At 37.5% G+C, this 7,659-nt stretch overlaps 1 protein-coding gene across 4 annotated transcripts in view; it reads right to left on the bottom strand.

The window, feature by feature from the left end:
- NTF3 (neurotrophin 3) overlaps window positions 1-6,985 on the bottom strand; it is a 74,622-nt gene extending 67,637 nt beyond the window's left edge. For 3 of the 4 annotated variants that reach the window (XM_018562698.1, XM_018562700.1, XM_018562701.1), the window contains exon 1: window positions 6,270-6,985. The gene's annotated coding sequence lies outside the window, so the exon portion shown is untranslated. Of the gene's footprint in view, window positions 1-5,015; window positions 5,184-6,269 lie in introns of those variants that run through there. The other variant, XM_018562699.1, reaches the window with a different exon arrangement.
- Between the last annotated feature and the right edge of the window lie 674 nt (window positions 6,986-7,659).

The following is a 7,659-nucleotide window of genomic DNA, read 5'->3' as shown; positions in this document are numbered from 1 at the left end:
TCTTTCTCACGACCAAACCTACGCCCCCCCCCCCCCCCAGAAAACATGCATAGGTACTGACAGAGAACATCGTTGGCTACAACCATATTGTAAGCATAATAAAACGTCATCATCTTAAAGTGATACCAAACTCAGGAGTTAAATCTTAAAACTGCAATTAAGTACCCTAACTATTAACAAAAATTTAGCTTATTTGTGTATTACTCAGTGAAGATCCTCAAATCATCTCTGAATTGGTGCTGACACTGTCCTTCCTTCTGGAGGGAGGCTACTTTTGTTCACCATGGTCCCTGTGTGTTGTAAAGTAGTCACCGCTCCAGGAAATACTCCCGTGATGGACTACAATCGCAAGTTTAGTAAGCTCGTTTGCATTGAAGTTATAGTCTATCATGGGAGGGAGCTACTCCAGCTGGTTGAGCAGGGCATAGCTGCCTTGCTGACAAAAACATTGGTAAGTGTAAATCACTAGCAAGAGAGTGAAGCCTCGATCATTCAGCTGGCAAGGGAGCAACAGGTGCAAGCATGAGATTATTCCACTGCCCTGCTGTGTCCTGCATAGCAATCCTGCTGCTGGTGAGTCTGACATGGCCCTTACTTGGGTGGACCAGTGGGGCAATTAAAGAGATCTATGACTAGAGTATTTTTTATTTCCTATTTGGCCTTTGGTTTCATTTGAAATTGCAGTTGTTTCAGAATACTCTCAAGATTTAGTTATTCTGGATATGCATTTTCCTTTTCCCAAAACAAAAAGTTAACTTACGGCAATCCTGTGCTTTTCCATGCATTGAAAAGCATAGGTACCCTTTAAAGCCTTATTCCCCGCACATACCCAGCTTCCCTTCGGTCCGCTGCTCCTATGTTCAGCTGTCAGAAGCAGATAAATCATCTGGTGGTTCAGGGTATGGAGGAGTATGTGACTTATTCCACGTGATAGTGCTTGTGCTTGGTGATTGGTAGCTTAATTGTCACGCTGGTGTCTTCAAATCTTTGTGGGTCACTGATCTAGAACAAGCAGGCAGATCAGTTGTGACCTCAGTGTGATTTCCTTTACTGCATGCTGTTTTTATCTTATTGGCTAAGAATGTCTGACGTCAGAGGTTAAGTATATCTGTCAAGAGGACAGCATTTTTAGAAGGAGATCAGCAAAGGCGTGTTTCACTTTTTTTAAAGGGCAACGAAAAGACAACAAGGTTTCAAGAGGAAACCACATTCTGTTCTTCAAGGAGTGGGATCTGATCTCTAGATTTACCCATTACTACCAATATCCTTGACAGCAGTATATCATTTATCATATCATATCCCAGTTTCCCCCCTTATACTCCAGATTCATGGATCTTTAAGAATGGATTCCATTTCAAAGATTTACACATATCTACACATACACATATCTATCAATCACTAATATGTTTCTTATTTACTCCCCATTATATCAACTGAAGTACAAATTTGTCAGTTAATGGGCAATCATTAGGATAGCAAAATAGAATGAAGGTTACAGGGAACTGGAAGCTACCATGGTAAAGTCTTTGTGGTTCACCCAAAGATATATAATAACCTAAAAATCTCTAGATATCAAAGAAGCTATGATGGTTATAGTATCCAATCATGGATACCAAGACCCTGGTCACAGTTAATACCAAGCATGCTCTGTGACATCAGTAACCATTTTTGAACCCGTGAATCATTCACTGCAAAACACTTACAAGATTAGCCTTTTTTTTTCCAATAGTATCAACCAACTGCTGCTTAAACAGCTTAGTGCCAAAGAAACAATAAATAAGAACTGCTGTCAGCTTTGGATTTCCATCTAGAAAGGCAGAACCACTGGCAGTGTCTCTACGTTAGAGTCTAAAGAGGGTGCCTTTACCAAATATCAAATGCAAGGATGAGAAACAGAAGCCTGTATATCATTTCTTAAAGATCCTATACAGACATGGATTAATGTAGTAGCCATCAACTCAGCGAGACATGTTCTGACTGCAAGCAAAATAAAGAAGGGTTTTAACAAAACTGGAAACATGGCCTTGTGCCTTGTTAGGCAATCCTGCATTACAATAGATTTGTATGAACTTTGTCTTCTGAAAGTCCAAAAATTCAGCCTGGGCATCAGTCATGGCTATTAAAGATTGCAGTGAAACCTTTCTGTGGACATTTTTATACACAATATTAATAGGTCCCTTAATGGAAAACATCAATAAAGGACAACACATAGCAACACATTGCACAGATGTGAACTAGTGCTATTTAAAAGAACATGTGTACATGGGTTGACATTTGCTATGTATGCATGCATTGCTGTGAATGGGCTCAAAATGTTGACACTTTCTCAGAAGGAAGTTGCTGACTGACAAAAGTTTGTTATAAAATGCATAACTGTTACCCTGCAAATGCAAACTGGTAATTAGCAAACAAATCACTTCATGAAGACTGTAGAGCAGGACTTGATTCTTGCTTTTGCTCAACTCTGATCCTAGTACCTACCATCTTTATATAAAAACTCATTAGTATTGTATGGACTATATGGTGCAGCAACAGGTGCAGGAGCAATGACTGCAGATCAAACGCATACTCAATTCTTCATAAGTATACTAGAGATGTATAAGCCATTGCAGGAAGGAACAAAACCACATGATTGTCTAATTGCACATGGATAGTGTATCCTTGTTGTTTTAATCCCCCAACAAAGAAGAAATGCCCCAAACGTTTCCCAACATCTCCATTTCTGGTATAAAAAAGAAGTGTACCACCAATGAGGAACCAGTATCCATTTTTGGACCCTTTGATTTTCAGGTCTGCACATTTTATGTGGCAAGTGGAAAACCTAAATCTGGAGTCGAAACCAACAAATATGAAGACCTGGGTTTCAACAAACAAAATGTTTGACCTCAACTTTGAGGGGTGTGGGTTTTATGTAGTCATATCAAAAATATCCTGAGCACTAAACATATTTATAAGCAATGGATAATGTTCATGACTTTAGTTAGCATTTACTACTCAACAATAATTCTTTATTGAGTATCATTGGAGCTAGTTGTTGCATTAAAACCATTGTGTACAACCATTGTCACTGGAGCGGAAAGTAAGGCAAATTCTCTGCAATGAAACCCTGGATAGCAGTAAAATCCCAACAGGGGTTCTTATCCTTCCCCACTCTCCTAAAACTATATATAAAAAAAGTTTTGGCTTGACATACACTCTTATATTACAGGGCCAAACCTGTGTTTCATTGCTTCATACCAGTCTATATGGTAGCGCCGCACCTGTTCACAAACCTGCCAGTATCAACATTTACCAGCAGTTAATGTGCTATAAAAGGGGCCCTGGTTGTTTTTTAAAGGGGCATCCAATATAGAAGACTCTGCAAAGACTTGCTTTGCCAAATATTTGGCCACTCCCCTGTTACTCCCATATGGGTCAACAACAGTTGTAAAAGTGATTATAGTCTAAATCCCAAAAGGAGAGCAAAAACACAACGAACTTTACATACTTAATATTTTAAAAAAAATTAAAAATTTAGCAAAACATTTTTGTTTTAAAAAGGGAAGATTACATTCTTACAACCTGTCAGCCAACAAATGTGTAAACGTCACATCAAAATTCCGTCACAAGTTACACTAGTCTAAAAATAAATAAACACATGACACAATTTGGACCTACTACAGAGTGCTGGTGACTACATCGAACTATCCAGTAAAATCCAGTAAAATCCTATTAACAGAGAATTACTAAGTAAGATTCCAACACAGTGCATGTCCACAGCCTTAAATTATATCAATTAAATAATTAGAAAAAGAAAAAAAAATGCAAGCCAAGTCACCATATGGAATCCTCACGTTCAAGATAATGATTGCAAAAACACTTACACTTCATTTAATGGTTTTCCAAGCCAGTGAGGTAATTAGTTGAAATCATTCATCGTTATTACACTCCTAGCTTCCTTTTAGCACTTAGTCATAATAACCATCTATTATGCCCATGCATGTAGGAACAACTGTACCATCACTCAAATTTATGATTGTGCATGCCAAAGATTTCACACTTTTAGTGTTTTTTTTAAATAATTTTATCATTCTACATTGCAATCAAAAGTGTTACAATTATCACTAAACACTGGTGACATTAGTTACACAATCATTCAGCATCAACTGATTCTAAGCATGAAACATCTAACAGTGACCTGGCCCTTGAGCAACCAAACTATAATACACTATATCTGGCAAACCTTAAGTACCAATTTGCAAAGTCTTGTACAACTGTAAATTAATCTTGACTTCTTTACCATTAAACAGAAAAAGAAATAACATTTCAGTGTATTTTTTTCCGTACTTATATTTAAGTAAAAAGCTTTTTTTCAACTAAAATCCTGCAATAAAACAGCTTGACATGTCCCCAAGAAACAGGACGTTATTTTTGGATACCACACTCTATTAAGTAACAGTTTATGCCTGTGGAAATGGTATGTTCAGAATGAGTATGCCCTAGAGATTGCTGCAATAGTAAATAACCCTATCACTCCACTCCACAGGAACACTTACAGTATCCAGCACATGTGGAACTGCGTGTTATAAAAAAAAAAAGAAACACACACAAACAATGGTGGCAAATGTTTAGCTAAGCTGGAAGCTTAAGTGCATTACCTGAGCAGAAAAACAGGGAAAGAAAAGACATTTTGACTGCTTTGTGAAGGGCTTAAACTTGCCTCTGGGGTGTATATGTAGAACTGACTCTACATTCCTTCTGTTAAATAAAAAAAAAAAATCACTTTCTTTTCTCTTTTAAATATTTGTCTTTTTTTTCTCCAGCATTTTCTTAAGCTAAGAACATGTCATCTTCCCAGACATCAATTTAAAATAAAAAAATTATAGTGATTTATATTTCAATTTAAAGAAAAAAAATCTAGTTTAGAGTATGAATACAATAGATTCATTAAAAGTTTAAAACTCTCAGTACCCCCTAGTTCTTGCCTTTTCTCTGTTCTGCACATTGCCTTCCAGATCATAGGTATTTTGCCTTACCGTGGCGGTTGGATTAACCATGGCATCCGCGTCAGTCTGTGAAGAAACATGAAGTTGTAGTTTTCTGGAAGTCTATTCATTCAGAGTTGAGGGGAAAAAAAGTTGGGTTTTCCTAGCTTTGTACGAAGATTTCTGAGTTGCTCTATGGGTGAGGAGTCTTAAAACTCTGAGTCTTGTGAACATAATCTGCTCGATTATACCAAACCAGCCCAGCCAGATGGCTTGGTGCTCTGCAAAGTAACCCTTTCCCTGCCGACTGCTTGTGTGATACTGTATCACAGATTCACAAGGTTTTACACCTAAAAACCAGGGTACAATTTGATATTTTAATTAAAAAATGTGTTCTTTAGTTTAGGGGCTGATAAAATACATTTAAAAAGTCCAATATTCAGATTTCACTAAGGTGATTTTTTTATGAGCAACTTTGAATAATCTTAGGGGAATATTAATTTTCTATTGTAAAAACTGATGTACTTTTTAAATTGTTGCATGTTATATTTAGAATAAACCAATATTAGGATTACAGACCCAAAAAAACCTTTCCACACCTGTTTTGTGAAAATAAGAATTAGGATAACCCAAGAAAGATTTGTTTTTTTATAATCCATGTAAGAGAATGCTGAATGGCCCCTGCAACCCTGCTCCAAACATAATTCCTAAATGAATATTTAAAATATAGAAAATAAAATAAAATAGTTTGAATTCATTTTTCCTGAAACTTGTGATGTGCCTAAGAGGCAAACCATAAGGAAACACAAAATTTACTTAGTAAACTGTGCCTTTTTACAGGTAATCTGCTTTTGGATGTGTGGCAACAAAAAATGCTAGTAATGCAAACGTAATGCTAGCAAATGTAGTTTATCTATAAAATATGACAAAACTGCAGCCACTATTTTATGCCACTTTTTTGTTAATAAGGCATGCACAAAATTATACTCAGGTTACTGGGATTCCACAAACAAAAAGCCCTTATCTCTAAAAGCATCAGAGTACTCTAAAGAAACTTCTGTGTGTGTCAAAATATACATGTGTTAGTATCAGTTGAATAGCATTGATGACATGTATATTCCTGCATTGGTTAAGTGGACCTTCAAATACCTTTTAGAGACTGAAAGCATTAGGTTACAATGAAATTAGGAGCAGTTCCTTCTATTCCACTTTCCCCAAACTCCTTTTGTTCCTCTGTATCTCCATCTCCAGTTTCCCCCTTTTTTTTTTTGCATCTTCAAATATCTTTTGCCATTTTGACCCTACCTGTTTCCTCTTTTCAGGAAATCCTAAACCCTCTTCTCGGTCTGGGTTTCGTAGTAGGGTAAATTTCACTTTGAATCCGAAGAGCTCTCCCAATCAGATGAAGCAGACAAAAAAGCTTGAAAAAAATCTTCTCTATACAAATTGCCCTTGTCTGGTCATCCCTCGCTGGTAAACCTGTTGTCACAACTGGAGGCTCGCAGTCAGATGGAGAAGAGGTATCAAACACAAGCTCCTCGGCGTGAATTCGTTCAGAAAACGGCTTCTCAGTAGCTAGCAAAGTCAATGGTCTGAGCATTTTTCTGAGTCCCCAAAAGTTGAAAGAACAAATGGCGAACTGGGCAAAGATTTTCCAGCGTAGCGAGATTGACTCCTCAACATGAGTCCTAACAAGTGATCAGGGAGTTTAGACAAGCCAAGTCAAACTTGCTGCTGTGAGAGAGGTGCCTGGCAAGTCTCACATTATGTTTTCCCACTGGAATACACCACTCCCTGGGTTGTGAGTGACAGACTAAGCCATCCAATACAGAGTTTGTAGTTAGAGAAGGCTGCAGCAGAGCAAAAAGACCAAAAGTCACCAAGCGTTGGTGGCAACCAGAAGGGTTAAAGCAGGCAGAGATAACACAAAGCTATGAGCCTCTTTCATAATCACAAAGCGTTATGAAAATCTGACTAAGAAAAGCAGTGTACACAGCTCTTAGTTGTTACATCTTCCTCCAGAGAGAAACAGGGACCAAAGGAGGCATGCTATTGCATTAGGATCGTTAAGAGATGGAGGGTGGAGGGTGGGGGGGATCATTCATGAGCATAAGTGTGTCCGTGTGTCTGAGCAAGGGGAGCAAGTACGTGTGTACTGTACACATTTGCATGCAAACAACACGCCTTGTAATTTGAGATCTGACAGCTTTATCTTGCCAAATATGTGCGGAGAGAAAAAAAAATTCAAGAAAAATGTCTCTAAAACAGAACAGTCTTTAAAACAGCAGACCCATTTCAACACAAAACGTGCATTGTGTATTTTTTTCAACTTTATTTATCTTTGATCATACAAGAAACATATGTTATCTCTTTAGAATCGATTCTGGATTTTATCATTTGGTTTGAAAGGACATAGATTTTAATTTATAATCTGCTTGTTTCAGTAGGTATGGTAACCAGTAAAAAAAAATAATAAAAAGGCATTTTTTGTAGATAGACCAGAATGCAGTCTTGCATGCGATTAACTTCAAGACTGATAGGCTGTGGAAAAGCAGCTAAGACGTGTTATAATCCAGATCCGATTGAGCTTGGCCCTTCCTCGGGAATTAACTTTGTTATATTTTTAGGCACCCAGGGCTAACAGTGTCAACAAACACAGAGCACAAGGCACGTGGACTGAAATAACCAAATTTTA

Source organism: Nanorana parkeri, unplaced genomic scaffold (genome assembly GCF_000935625.1).
Source record: "Nanorana parkeri isolate BGI_ZX_2015 unplaced genomic scaffold, ASM93562v1 scaffold592, whole genome shotgun sequence".
Lineage (NCBI taxonomy): Eukaryota > Metazoa > Chordata > Amphibia > Anura > Dicroglossidae > Nanorana > Nanorana parkeri.
This window is presented reverse-complemented; position numbering and strand designations above follow the sequence as displayed.